This window comes from Carassius carassius, chromosome 18, assembly GCF_963082965.1.
Source record: "Carassius carassius chromosome 18, fCarCar2.1, whole genome shotgun sequence".
Taxonomy (NCBI): domain Eukaryota; kingdom Metazoa; phylum Chordata; class Actinopteri; order Cypriniformes; family Cyprinidae; genus Carassius; species Carassius carassius.
The window spans coordinates 7,612,289-7,628,750 of NC_081772.1; the positions used below are offsets into that span (position 1 = coordinate 7,612,289).

The following is a 16,462-nucleotide window of genomic DNA, read 5'->3' on the forward strand; positions in this document are numbered from 1 at the left end:
TTATCCAGCCAAGCTAGCTGGAATGGGAGACTCCATCCCTTGGCTTGACATACTTTCCACCTTATTTTAACATAAGAGCAGATACAGCCATTTGTAACTTAAATGTGCAAGCCTTTCAGTGTCATCCGCTTCCAGTTATTTAAGCTGTACAAAAACAGTCTTTGTGGAGCTTGATATTGCAAACTGTTATTTGTTATGTGTATCCCAAATAGTTTTAGTATTTACTGCACTTTGATATTATTATTTTATTCTTCTAGTTATTTACCTATAGCATCTAATGAATCGGAAGTCTTGTATAGTCATAGAAAATTTCTTATATCTGCTTTGCAAAATAACATGGATAGACAAAGGTTGTTAACCCTTTAACTGTCACCCCCTGTCCCGTATACGGGATGCCTACATTTACTTCATTTACTTCGTTGCTTTTTCACAATTTAGAAATCATCAGAAATTATATATCAACTGAAAACTTAAAATCTCAAAATTCATCCTTTAAAACCCATTTTAAAATCACTCATTGCATTACCATGTAAATGGTAAATGGTAAGCAAGTCATGTAATGCTAAATTTCTTATCTTATCTTAGATGACATGGAGTTGAGTAAATTTCCAGCAAATGTTTATTTTTGGGCAAACTATTCCTAGTCCCATTGTGTATCAGTCTACAATGCAGTAGAGTGTATATCAGCGAGCCACATATACCACCAACAGGTGCCAGGAAATAACCTGGGCTAATGCTAATAAGTATGCATATCACTCGAACACAGTAGAGCCTGTTTCCCAATATTAACGTCAACACTTATGATGCTCACTGTAATATCTGTAAGCTGAGCCTCATGCATTGCTCTTAAACTGAGGGCCAGGGCCAAGTCAAGCATCTATTTTGTGTATTTTGTGTTTGTTTCATGGCTGTCTGGTTATGAAGTTTTATACAGGCTAACAAGCAAGCCTCCCCTGTCTGCTATCTCGTTAAGTCCTGCTGAGAATCTGCAACCTACAACCTACAAATCTATATCGTTATGTATATTTAAAATATTATATTTATTTTATTTATATTTTAAAATCCAATACTATATTTAATATTAATTTATTGTTATTCATTTTTATATTTGTTTTGCAGAATTTCCCCGAAAATATTAACGAAATTGCAGGAAAAAACATTCAGTCTAGGCCTAGTCATCAGATACACTACTGGTCAAAAGTTTGTATATATGTGTGTGTAGTGTATTTGCACACTATAGAATTAAATTTGTATTTTTACACTTTGTTTTATTTAATATTTAGCCATTAAGAGATAGATTGTATGTTATTATGAATAATCCATTGCAATGCAAGTGGAATGTCTTTGTCTCTTTCATTAAAAAGAAATGAGCAGAGCAGAGTCAATTTTCTTTCCACTTAAGGTTTAAGACACATTGACACTGTCGTTTGACATCTTAAACGCTTTACTAACATTGTGCCAAGCAATATTAAAAGCTCTTTAGGCAGTCAGAGACAAAGCAAGACATTTGTGATCAAATTTTTTATATTTTCCATGCAATTATCTGATTGTCATCACGAACACACACACAAAACAGAAACAACATAGCACTTCCTTCTTCACTTCGCAGGACAGGATTTTATTACATAACTGGTTTTGTGGCATTGCCAGATAGATGACTGGGCATTTGCAAAACAAATAGTCTGTACATTTAAGACAATGCGTCTGTAGTCCCCTTATGCAAAAGAGAATGTGTGGATGTGGCCAGATATAGCAGTATGTGTTAAGAGAATACAGATGCTGTCTGACCAGACCTGCAGGCTCATGCCTTTTTTACATCAGTTGACCTATTGTACCTTTTAAAGAATCAGATGATTCAATGTTTTGATGGTCTAAATACAAATCTAAAGGGTGTCTATTCTGCACACCAAAACAAGACACAGCAACCATCTGAGCTGGATTGCATTAAATAGATCAAAAGTGACAGTGAAGACATTTATAATGCTACAAAAATATTTTTGTTTCAAATAAGTGCTGTTCTACTGAAATTTCTATTCATCATAAAATCTGGAAATACAACTTAATATGGTTTTCATGAAAATATTAAGCACCGCAACTGTTTTTGACACCGATGATATTTAGAAATGTTTTTTGAGCAGCATATTAGTGTCACAATCTGGTGCACAAGGGAACGAACGAGAACGAAGATGAAATACAAAGTCTTTAATAATCCACAGAGAGGGTAATCCACAGAGAGGTATGAACACACGTACACATCAATGTAAACTCAATACCGGACAACCAAAGACTGAACAGAGTACAACTTATAAGGGGAATGTTAATGAGGATAATGAGGGAACTAAGGAGACACACCTGGACATAATGACATAATCAAGGGAAGACAGAAACTAGGTCATACTGAGCACATGGGGAATGGAACACATGGAGGGAAAACACAACATACCTAGTCCAGGGGCATTACAATACTCCCCCCTCCTGGAAGGTGCGACCTCACACCGTGGAACAGAGGGGAGGAACGAGGTGGGCACCAAGGAGGAGGTTTCAGTGGAGGACAGACCCCCGGGAGGGGGCCGGCAGACAGACACCACGGAGGAAGGAGCCAGGGAAGAGACGACGGAGAGAGGATCCAGGGAGGAGACAGGAGGGACCTGGAGCAGGAAGAGCACAGCAGGACCCAGGCCACAGCCATAATGACGGCCCAAGGTGGAGCCGACTGTGTTAGGAGCCATGGAGGAAGAATGGCCGCCGACTCCAGGGGGCCGACCAACGGTGGCGGAGCAGGTGGAGGAGGAGCTCAAGGCGAAGAGATGAAGAGATGAAGAGCCAGGGTGACGGGGAGGATCCAGAGGTCCTAGGTGGAACCGATGGCATCAGCGACCGACAGGAAGATGTGAATCTGGAAGGATGCAGTGAAGCCAGAGCGACAGAGGACTGAGGTGGAGCCAAGAGGATAAAGGAGCTTGAAGAGCCAGAGGGACAGAGAGATGAGGCGAAGCCAGAGGAGTGGAGTCCCGAGGCACAGGATGGTCGACACCAGGCCAAGGCGGAGCAGGAGGAATGAGGGAGCCAGGCAGAACTTGTGGACTGCCGGGCCACAATGGAAAGGAGGGAGCTAGGAGCCATGGTGGTGCCTATGGGTCAACGGGCCGAGGCGGAGTCCAGGCCTCGGAAGCTGGAGGCGGAGGTGAAGGAGACTCCGACCATGGCGACGCTGGAGGATGGCACTCCCACGGAGCTTGCACTGCAATGATGGTGGGCTGAGGGCGAGCAGAGAGGCTGCCAGATGACAGCGGTTTTTGAGGAGCAGGCACTGGAGGACACATTCTAGGAGCAAGAAAGGGAACCAACTATGAAGGGAACCAAGTACAGTTCAACTTCTAGTTCTGACTCCCAGTCGATGAGATATTCCTCCTCGTTTTGGCCCTTTTGCCACGCCATATCCAGCTCACCCTCATCCTCGGTGCAGAGGGTGGTGCTCCTCTCCGTGCTCATCCCGTCCATGTCTTTCTGCCTCATGGCAGGTGGTAAAGCCGGCAAACACACCTGGACTGACGTCTTCAACAGTACTGTCTCCGCGGTGATCCTCAGCTCTGTCGCTTTATGCAGAGATTGGTCATCGGTCGGGGAAGGCTCTGGCTATCCTTCAGCAGCAGGCTCCTTGCCACTGTCGCCTCTGGCTTGCTTAGTTGGGGACACTTCATTTACAGCGATATCATTGACTTGATTGCAAATGATTGCAAAGATACTATTTAAACTGAACTGAGATGAATTCAGTGATGAACTGCCTTAACTGTCATTTTGCATTATTGACACACTGTTTTCCTAATTAATGTTGTTCAGTTGCTTTGACGCAATCTTTTTTGTTTAGAGCGCTATATAAATAAAGGTGACTTGACTTGACTTGACACATCAACGTAAACTATATGCACAAATTTATGTAACATTTGTACACAATTACACACATGTATGTAACTGCAAAATTGCAAAAATATAAAAATATTGGTCAGGCATATGCAGCAAGCAGTAATTTACCTTTGGTAACCTCATACAAATATGCTCTATACACAACCTTCCTTTCTTAGATCCACTGGATGATTGCTCGAAACAAGTTTTGAATAGTCGCCTCTGTTTTTCTGTGGTTTCAGACATCTTAATGTCAATGACATGTGTGGGAGGGGAAGGGCAGCTTCAGACAAAGTATTGCATTCATGTTCTGTTACTGTACTGTTTTTTCTTTCCCACACTTTAACAATGGAACTTGATGGCTCAGAGAGTTTACGGTAGGTTCACACACTTTAAACTAACCACAGCGTAAGTCACCGCCAGCAGCAAATGACTTTTGCTGATTTTCCGTTTACAAAAAATGCAATGTTTGCATGTGTTCAGGCTTATATAAAAGCTGAAACTTTTCCTAGCTCTCGTTTGAACTTTAGATTTATTTGCACGGTAATAATCTGGATCACTGCATCATTTCACTTTGATAATTGGCCATATTGGTGTTTTTATTAAATTTCAGTCCAAATTTCAATGTTGATTCTAAACACTGATGTTATCTGAATATCAACATATCCTCATTGAGCGGCAGTACTACTCACAGTCTCCAGATCCAACTAACAACAACAAAGAGTATTTTATAAGTGTATATATGCAAAATTAGAAATCTGATTGCTGGTTTATACATACCGCACCAACGGGAAAGGCCAGAACTGCCATCATCCAGTCTCGTAAGCCAATGAGCTTTCTCAACTGTCTCTCTTGCTCCATACAGACACTGCCTTTTGTCAAAAGGCTTGAGAGGTCAGTCAGGACACACACGCCAAAGAACACCGCCTGAATGACCTGACATGGGGAATCATAACATACTGGTTAGGGAAAAGTAATGTAGTATACCCAGAAGAAATGGGACATGTCCCATCAGATTTGTAAACTTCCAAGAACAATTATATGGCATTTTGACTTTTCTACATTGTGACAAAGACATTGTAAAATAAATTAAATGTATTTTATATTATAACAGTATTTCACAGTATACAGTAACTGTTTTTATTTATTTATTTGTATCTATATATTAGCCAACAAAAGCTGAAAGCTAGCAATTAGTAAATATAATTAAATACAATGATATATAAACGACTGGGGTCATGTGGGTTACCAGTGGATTATTGTGATGTTTTTATCTGCTGTTTGAACTCTCATTCATTGCAGAGGATCCATTGGTGAGCAAGTGATGTTATGTTTCTGATGAAGAAACAAACTCATCTACATCTTGGATGGCTTAAGGGTAAATAAATGATAAGGTCATTTTCATTTTTGGGGTTAAGTATTCCTTTAAGCCCTAACTGAAAAGAGCAGTGAGTGCTGTTTGAGAATCAACTTTGTCCATTTTAGTTATAAATAAATAATAATACAAAAAAAATCCAAGTTTTTTTTTTTTTTGGAAGGCCTCTCATTGACATGCAAATCAAAGCTGTCTTATAAAAGGAACACAATGGAAAGTTGAAGGGAAACTTGATGAAAGCCATGCATTCATCTTTGGTTGCCTCAAAATAGAATATGAGTATTTCTAAGTGCCATTTTTTTTACAAGAGCAAACAAACTCACATCACAAGAAACAGAACAATATACAGATAGAGTTGTCAAGCTTTAAAATGTTACAATGCATGACAGACTGCAAGAAAACTGGCATTTGGAATAATTTAATACACAATCTTTCCTCCATAACCTATTTCTCGTCTTAAGCTAATATATCTTATTTAGCCCATTTTCCATTAGCGAGCATTCGCAATGAGAGTGTTAAGAGATTGCTTTGACATTAAAGAAGTATGAGGGTTTCTTTATTATATCTCCTCCACAGATATCCAACATGCAAATAAGTCTCCCATTAATATGCTCTTTAATATTTAATTCCTCATTATCTTTCTGCTCCTAAATTTGTTTCCTGGTTTCTGAAGACAGGAGAAGCCCTTCTAAGACTTCATATAAATGTTTGTCTTTTATTGGTCTTAAGTTCCTATAACCAGCCGCCTAAAATGATCTATTTTTCTTACTTTACCCTGACTATTGCTTTTGATCTTTGCTTTTGCTGAGCTAAAAATGGATGTTCATCCTTTTCTCACATCATTTGAGAGTTATAAAAACAGCTACGGTGCATGGACACGAAGCCAATAGAGGCGTAAAATCATTTATTAGCTATACAAAGTCTTATTTTGTGCTTATAAACAACCAAAAGGATTTCTGGACTGAGACTCAAGTCTCCATGAAATCTAATGAATTGATTGTTTGAGGCTGGGAATAATAATAATCCGGGCTAGTAAAAACTCAGTTCCTATCAAACAACATACAGCTACGGTACTCAACAGTGGTTTGCAAGACAGTTTTAGATTTTTAAAGTAATAACATTTAGCATTCGTGATAAAATATCGTCATACAACAATGTGCAGTTCTAATGGTTCAGACACTATGCATTCAAATGCAACATTTCAGTCTTAAAGTATTAGATGTGAACAGATTTTTCCAACCCTATTTGTCTTAAAATCAAAGATTTTATAATTATACTTGCAAAGCGTTTGCAACATAGCAACTGCTCTCACAAAAATATAGGCTGCCTTTCATCACGGTAATGATACACTCAGAAAACCTGTGCATCTGTGCTAATTACACTCTGCTAATTAATCCATGGGTATCTTGTCAGATCACCGAAAGCTTTCGGCCACACTTGGCCAGGTACTTTATATATGACACTGAGAGATTAATTCTATGCCAGGCAACCCAAGTGAACTATTGTGAGAATGGAAAGCCAAATCGAAACCCTATATTTAATAATTAATGAAGCATGATGAAAACATAAATGGCTAAGATCGCAGTAAACACAGTGATAGTTACTTAGAGTGTTAATAAACATAACAATGCTACAGTGAAGTAGTAGATCAGTTGTGGATAGGCAATGCAAGTATTTGATCCAGACGTACTTGCGTTTCTTGTGCCAAGATGAGATAATCTGCCTCTCTGAATGTGGCATGTGTTTATCGTCTGTTCTAATATTAGTTTCACACAGCCTCATCATCCAGGTTCATTACAGCAATGCTATGAGTGGTGTCAGAGGTCATTAAATACTGTCAGAATTAATCATTATACTATTACACAAAGCAGCACAAACAATAGATGAAGTTCATCTCTCTCTAATGGTTGTGGTGAAAGTTAAGGTGAGTTTTTCTGTGCTTATGGACAGTAAAAGAGTTTACGTATAAACTTATAACATCATCATTGTGTTTTTCAGGTTACCAAAACTATTAAAATAAATTTTTTTGTAAATTGATTTGATGCGCACATATGAATGAAAGTTTGGGGTTTGACTATTTTGGCAGATAAGAAAGAAACATTTCTTATTTCTTATCGAAAACATTTGTTCTGCTTAATATTTTTATAGTTCTTTGATGAATAGTTTAATTTGAAAGTAATATCTTGTAACGTAATAAATGTCTTCAGTCACTTTTGTTCAATTTAATGCATCCTTTTTGATTATAACTAGTAATTTCTTTCTGAAAAAATAATAAAATCTTACTGTGCCCAAGCTTTTGAACAATAGTTATATATGTTAATTGTAGTGCAGTGACCTACAGTGCACTAGAATTTCCAACAAGTACTATGGATTCTAAGAGAAAACATGATGTTATGAAACAGCATACGGTTTGAAAAGCTCCATCCACAGTAATCTGAACACATCTGCACAGAACATATCTGTACATGAGATTATTCCCAAACCAAAATGGAAAAAAAAGCAAACACTGCTCTGGAACAGATGTGTAAAAGTGAAGTGTAACAAAACAACTTTTATTGCTATTAAAAATCACTTCAAAAAAGGGGGGAGAAAATGGGCTGTTTATGTGGAAAACATGAGTCATTGGCTCACAGACTGTCATAACAGTCAGTGTGTGTGCGGGTGCGTGCAGTTACTGGTGCCTAATGTGACCTGCATTTACTCGAACAGACTGGTCCCTTATGTTGCCAGAACAAAAGGATGAAAAGTAAAAAGGATGCTTCAATTTATTTGTAAAAACTGTAAATACACCCTTAATTTGTCCTCCTGTGAACTGATCGTAATTTAGCACAACCCTTCAGAATAGGATTCATTATTAATGATGTGACAAATGAAAAGCATGACGTCATCATTACAGATTTAAAAAGTCATTGCGTCATGTGATTAACGTTTAATGCTCAGTAAATATGACGTAAGACTATTCGTGTTGGCGTTATGACTCCTTTTTGAAGGACCCTGCATATTTCAGCATAACCGGCCTGTCTTTATAATGCATTATGGAGATATCATATAAATGTATATCAGGCACTGCATGGGAACGATGCACATGCACTTACCAAATCTATGAATGTAAGAAACTTCCAGCAACCGCCGTATGTTTGATGCGCGGGCATGTCTATGGCTTTGTAATTGCAGAGGATGGAAAAGTAAGAGAGGAGTATCGCTACTCTGAGGATCTGTGATGGGATGAGCGCCATTTTCCTTCCCCCGTCGTATTTCCGTCTCAGGACATATCCTGTTGACAGAGGGATGCTGTTATGCGGTGGGGAGGGGGAGAGGGTCGCGTGGATCCGTGCGAGACGTTGGTGGAGGCGGCGGATGTGCGCGAGAGGTTGTTGCTATAGTAACAAGCATCGCTGCCTGTGCAGAGCAGCTCGTGTCGCTGTTCTATGAGTCCGCGCATGCGCGTTAAGCTGGTCCGCATCATTACTGAGTTTTGGGGATTTGTTTCGTCTGTTCTTTCGTTTGTTTCTCAGTAGGCTAATCATTTTCTGGATTTGTTTACTGCTCTCATATAGTACAAAATGTATAGATTAAACATTTAGTCTCTATTCTAGAGTCTAGGTCATTGTGTTGTCACACTAGTAAGTTTACTAGGTAGTTTATTCGGTGGTTTATTTCTTAACATCAGTTTGTATGTTCATATACCAAGTTACAAAAATTATAGCAATTTCCACTGTTATTTCCAAGGTAACAAAAATCTGTTCTAAGAATGTTTGCCTAATATTCCCATTAAGGAACGTTCAGTTTTTTTTTTCTATGAACATTTAGGGAACATTCCATTTGATCTTTTTTATCATCGTGTGTAGGTTCTTTTTGATGTTCTCTGTAGGTTCTGAAACAAGAAGTAAACTTTAAAAAACATTTTTTTTAAATGAACATCAAACTAAAAAGTTTCAGAAAATTAAAATCCATAAATGATGTACAGTATAAATAATGTTTTCTGCGAATGTATTGAGAACATTATTAAAGACCAGATAACCAGACCAGAGTCTTAAACTGAAGTGGTTGAAACCAAAGTACTAAACCACATCTGACTAACTGGACTATTGAAAACCTTATGGTTATTGAGGTTGGTTACCTTGTGAAAACTTACATCTCCCCTATATTATATTATATTATATTATATTATATTATATTATATTATATTATATTATATTATATTATATTATATTATATTATATTATATTATATTATATTATATTATATTATATAATATAATATAATATAATATTATATTATATTATATTATATTATATTATATTTTCTTACTTACATTTTCAATATCAGGCATAGAAGCTACCAGAATATAATGAAACATAAATAACCCTTCAAAAACAACCCTTTCTCACCAACCCCTTTCTGAACTATTAAACTGTAACATATAATTGGCCTTTGGAGCCCATCACTCTTTGAGAGATGTCAGACAGTAGCAGACAAAACATTTTGCCCCCGTAAAACCTGCATTATGATACAATATGGCAGCTAAAGAGGTTTACAGTGGAAAATCTCTTGCCACAGGCACACAAATGGTTCCCAGAACTGGCCATTTAAGAGGATGAAGGAATGAGGATTAAAAAACTATGCCTGCCTCCACTTAAAGCAGCGTAACAGGGGCTGGCGTAATTCCTGTGACCTGGACTATACTGGACTATCTCTATATTACCTAAGACAGGATGATTTTTATTTTTTTATTTTTTCAGACCAAGGGATAATATGTGTAATAGACATGATTTTAGCTGTCACATCTCAAATAGCATTATGGAATGCTTTTATGTTTGGACTTACTGTCACTCACATGCCATATTATCACAGACAAATCCACTTATTACCAGCAAGTTATTGCTTTATATATATATATATATATATATATATATATATATATATATATATATATATATATATATCTAAATCTTATATTTATCTAACTTGACCCAAGCATCATGCGCAAAAAGAGAAAATGCAAAGAAAATATAAGGCACACTGACTGCTGTGCAGGTTCTTCACCTACTGTGGAGTTTGATGGGGTCTGCCAAAGTGCAAGAGTGCTCCACATTTCGTGGTTAGCTGTGGAGAGCATGCAAGAGTTTCCAAAGCTGAGGTAGACTTGTTCACAGTAAGTGCACTTGAGTGAGATGTATGTGCATGTGGTTCTATGAGTGGGTCCTCCAGCAACCCAGGACTTCATCTCATTCGGTTGGTCCCAAGCTCTCTTACATGCGAAGCTCAGATTTCAAATCCAATATATGTGCAAGAGTAGATCTCAGTGAAATGTGTTTATCAGTATGATACATTGCTAAAAGTATTGAAAACACAGTTTAGGCGTCCCATCTCACACTTGAAAAACATACTTGCTGAGCAGATAGTACAGTCAGTCTATTTTGGTTTTGGTTTTCTCAGGGTTTATTTTGTGATATTGACCATTTGGCTGCACATCATCACACTTAATGGTTATACTGCATGCCTACTCTCAAATCAATAAATATGCAAACATTAAATATTGATTTGAGTTAAATGTTTTTACCTGTGCATATTTGAGACTTCCACTAAGAAAAATGCCCCTTAATGTGCAAAACAACTGGCCAAACAACAAAGTGAATAATATCACTGTAATGCCAAAACCCTCTCTGGTCTGACTACAATCTATTTTTCAAAACAATCAATGCAGGTAAAATGGCGTCAGTTGCTTTTCAATTAAACAAGAGTGCACGAGCCTGAAGAGTAATACAAGAGACAAGAAAGTAGCACCGATTTCATTGTGGTAATATCCGTCTGATATGCAGCAGTGTATCCATTGCTTCCCATTATGCCAGAAATATAGTTTACACACATACATGAGTGCTTGGTCAATGGTTGAGCTGTTAGTTGTTAGTTGTAAAAAAAATGTGTAACCCAACGCAAGTACAATACGTGTGCTGGCCAAATGCTAGTGGATACATGAGCGCACTTGCCTTAAGTATATGGCTTTTCACACTGGAAATAGTTAACCATAGGTGATTCTAAACCCCAAGTAAATTCTGGGTTATCTTGTTTCATGCCTTCCACTGCTCATAATTTATCCAGGGTTAACAATTAATCCTGGGTATTCATAAGAGGACATTTCACTTGTTTCACTGTAAGTTTCTAAACCCTGCATTATTTGCATATTTTCCAGGTCAGTGTCACTGATTTGGCAAACGCAGCACCCAATGTTTTTACATAAAGGCTATACTGTGCATCCTTATAGGTTAGATTGCCAACTGCAATACCTAATTTTCCTGATTGGACTTTTTGGACCATAAAGGGGCTTTGCATTGTGAGAAGCCCATGTTTCTGGCTTTATAATCAATAATTCTGTCTACAATAGATGGACAAATGGATGAGGATAGAATTTTCATGACTGAGTTTTTTTTTTTTTTTTTTTTGGAACGTGATAAACCAAATCACATACACCAGAGAGCCACATAAAACTTTGTATTATTCAAGTTTATCAAGTAATGCAAGAAAAAATGTGTATAATGAATTAACTAAGAAATACTGCCTTTTGTGAATGCAGTAGGGAAAAAACAAAACCAAGCAGCGACTGTAAAGGAGACGGGCTTGTGGCTTTTGTGGCTGGCCTGCTCTGCTTTCTATATGTCTCTTTTGATTTTCTGTTAACTTAAGAAAGTTCATAGTTTATAGCCAATAACTGTGCAATGGCAACTATCATTCTACCACATTTGAAAAGAGAGTTTAAGGCACTGAACCGCAAGTCTTAATGCAGTTCACAGATGGTGTGTAGAGCAATATATCTGTCTTTTGGATAAATTTATCATCATGGTTGGAGTTGTGTGGGGAAAGTCATGCTAATCCCTTTCCCCCTTATCAATCTCTAGTCAGATCTGCAAAAAGATCTCATGTAATTAGGTTGAGTTGCCTTTACGTCCGTATACCAGCATGACATTGTAGTAGCAGCTTATAAATAGTCTATCAGTGTCTCATTAAAATGTTTTGTTTGCAACAGCGTAATGCTATAGACCAAACACTGGTGCGAGCACTGATGTTTGGACTTGTTTGAAGACATCAAAGTCTGCCCAATCAGTCTAATGAAGAGAGCGAACACACACATCTGTTTGCTCGCCCGCCTCTTGCTTACCTTTGTCCTGGTTCTGTCCCTTCTCAGAAACCTCCCACTCTAATCCCGCAGATAATGAGGAAATATTATGCATTCATTACAGTTGCCTCCAAATTCAAATTTGGTTTTATAACTGTCCTATTGTTAATCAAAAAACGTCAATACAGATTACGAGCATTTTTGTTGAAGGTTGGCAAGACCGCAGGAGCTTCAGCGATCACATTGTGCTCATTGAGAGCTCAAATTTTCAGTGTTGTGCACTAACAGTTTCATTTCAGTTCTTACACTTAAATTGAGGTAGCAACAGAACGCATTTAATTTGATTACAAGTAAATTAAGTGAAAAATCATATGAGCAGCATATTAGTTTTATTGCATCTATAATATTAAGAAATGTTTTTTGAGCTCCAAATCAGTTGAATGATTTATGAAGGATTGCATTTATAATATTATTATTATAATTTTTTTTTTGAGCTCCTAATCAGTTGAATGATTTTTGAACAATGTGATACTGAAGACTTGATTAACAGCTGCTAAATATTTAGCTTTGCTATCACAAAAATGTATAAATATATTAAAATAGAAAACTGTTATTTTAAATTGTAATAGTATTTCCTAATATTACTAATATTTTTGAACTGTATTCTATCACATTTATGATTTGATAAGTAGCCATTTATTAAAATCTGAATCTTTCACAACCCTGCAGGTCTGCATCCTGTATCTTCTCTCTTTTTCATGGGCCATTTACTTGAGAATAAATGATGCATGTGGTGAGGTTTATAATTGTCCCTGTGGACTTCGAGATTTGAGTGTTATTTACCTTGCCGGCGGCTTTCATCATCATCTTAACAACCAATAAATGATACGGTGTGTATATAAAACACTCACCGAGAGCAATGGGGTTTCCATCGTCACACCACACATTTCATATCATTACCATTTATGGTCTGCGATCACAGCCTGTCCAAATATACAGATAACACACACACACCTGCAGAGATATTTAAAGCACAAGGTGTGTGTCCATAATGGAGAGGTGTGAAAAGACAGATGGCCGATGAGAGGTGTCTAAACACTATATAACTGGTTTGGAGAAAGAGAAAGTGCATAGAAAATGCAAACATACACCATGACAGCATAAGAGCTGGGCAAACAGAATTATGAGCAATAATAACATGCAATGTTACGAATATATAAGAATAACTCACCTCACTTTTTATATTTATTTATTGGCTTTTATTTTAGACCATGAATCAGTCTTTCAGGCTGTTGGAATGTTAACTGAAAGTGCAAATAAATTATTCATCTATTAAATTAAAGGAATAGTTCAACCAAAAATGAAAATTCACTGCAAATGTAGCACCTTCAGGCTTTGCAAGATGTTGAGTTTGTTTCTTCATCAGAACAGATATGGAGAAATCCAGTGGATCCTCTGCAGTGTATGGGTGCCGTCAGAATGGAAGTCCAAACAGTTGATAGAAACATAACAGTAATTCACAAAGCTATCCACAAGCTGCGTGTTTGTAATAAATTAATCATTTGGATGTTTTTAATTTCAAACTGCCAAAATACAAGTCTTATATGCATAATATTGCTTTCTCTAGTGAAAAAGTAATTTTGTCTGAATTAGGAGAAAAATATGCACAAATCAAGCACCGTTTACTTGATCTCTCATTCTGATGTCACCCATTCACTACAGATGATCCATTGGTGAGCAAATTATGTAATGCTAAATTTCTCCAAATCTGTTCGAATCAAGAAATAAACTCATCTACGTATTGGATGGCCTGAGGGTGATTTTTAACATTTTTTAACATTTGGGTTCCTTTAATTTAAGATGTCTTTTAATCATTTTGTGATCTTAGGAACTCTTGTGTGGTCCTGCTATTGTCTTGTTTTATATCAGATGTGTGGATATACTGTTTTCATTTAATTAGTTTTGTCTTCAGCCAAGAGTGTTATTTTTAATCCTTGGCGTAGACTTTTAGACTATATCAGCAGTCATGCTTCACTACGATTGTGTTGTCTTCTATTAAGGGACTTTATTAAGATAGCAAGCTTTTTTCAACGACTTTATTCAGTGAATATAATTGCATTTGACAGATAGGCAAATGTCAAAAATAGGTCACTGGCTGTTAAAACAAACGTTTTATTGTTATAATGATGTCCTTTCTGATTTGTGGGAAAACATGAGGATAGAATCAGTGTGTGCCAAGTATACTGGAAAACCTGTGCTCTGCCAGGCTTCAATGTTTTACAGCTTTCTGTCAGTTGTCAACTTCAAACACAGAGCTTTGGTCTCACGAGATGGAAGAATCTGCAATCACTGCGCTTTTATCTCATGAAAACACGTTAACCGCCTTTATGCAGGGCCCTCTGTGTGGTCTCCAGCGTCCTGGAAAATGAGATAGGGATTAGGAAGCACACACTGAAAGTCATATTGATCATAAAAAAGAAAGCAATTAAAAGGCACCAGTGTACTCTACAGCTAGAGGTTGATCACACAGTTAGGGGTCAAACTAAATGCCAATGCATGTGGCATAATACCAAGTGGCTATTGTATTATAACAAATTAATTGCATTTTATTTCTGTTCAAATATATTTTACATACAGCTATCACTCCAATTGTTGCACATGATACTTCAGAAAGCATCAAATATGCGGATTTGCTGCTCTAGAATTATTTCTTATTATCAAAGTTGAAAACATTTGTGTTGCTTAATATTTTGGTCAAAACCGTGAACATTTTTTTTCTTCAAGTTTGTCTGATGAATAGAAATTCAAAAGAACAGCATTTATTTTAAATTGATTTAGTTTTTCACCTTATAAATGTCTTTACTTTCACTTTTGATAAATGTATTATGTCATTACTAGTTAAAAGTATTAATTTCTTTAAAATCTTACTGACCCATCATTTTTGAACAGCAGTGGTTTATGTGACAGCCATGACTTTATTTTGTTATTTTTTATTATTACGTTTGAAACATTAACAATGGTACTAAAATAAACTTTGTTAATAAGATGATAATGCAATATCATTCTCAACCACCAGAGGTCTTGATCTTACAGTATGGCCGCCATTGAAAATTACCTTTGACACTGATTTCTAAACACCTATATTTCAATATTTAAAAAAGATGAAATCTTAATATCTGAATAAAATTAAATGTTAAAGATTGATTTAATGGTTCTGATGATGTTGATGATGAGTGTGTGATTCATTAGAAAGCATGTCAGGTAACTTCTTGTAATTGAACAAACGAATGAATCATAGTGGCATTCTCTTTTATAGTCAGCAGACCCAACAAGGGAGTATTTGTAATGGTATGGACTCTGAGACTTTAGGTGTGTCCACTCGTCAGACCTTTGCCAATTTTACAGGGCGGTTTTACAGCTTTGGTACATGAGATGAAAGGAGTTCTTTGGCATGGATTCACACATTAGTGCCCTGCCTTATCACAAAGACAACCTGATCTTTGTCAACTGTAACATTTTCTTATGTAATTTCCTGGTAGTGCTATAAGAGCAAAAAAAAAAAAGCTTCTGATTCCTGAGAATGACGTGTTGCTGAGTATGAGGTTAATCACAGGGATGTGAAAGCTACACAATAGTCGCAGGTTACTGGGGGTAAAACTGGGAGTGGAAAAGGGTGAGGCAGATCCCTCCATGTAAGCTTCGGCATGATGACTGCTGTTGAAGCAATATTACACCATCTCAACTGGAGAAACAGATACAGCCCTGGGCTATTCCTCTGTGTCATATATGTGAGAGTGTATACGTGACTTCTTTCACATTATTGTAGTGTGAAGAGAAGTGGGACTGTGTGACTCAAAGAAAGCACGAGGAAGCTTACTGTTGACTGTTTTGACAACTTAATTATGAAGAATGTGGTTTTGAATTAACAATTTTTTCATAATATTTCACCAGGTATAAGGCAAAGAGATATTAAAAATCTTATACAAAGTGATATTAAAATAACATAAAAAATATTTGATGTGTGTGTGTGTGTATATAAAGTGTTTAAAGGTTTGGGATTTTAAGATTTT

The 16,462-nt window shown here is 36.8% G+C and overlaps 1 pseudogene; it reads right to left on the minus strand.

Annotated features, from left to right (window-relative positions):
* LOC132092252 (androgen-induced gene 1 protein-like) overlaps positions 1 to 8,671 on the minus strand; it is a 36,344-nt pseudogene extending 27,673 nt beyond the window's left edge.
* Between the last annotated feature and the right edge of the window lie 7,791 nt (positions 8,672 to 16,462).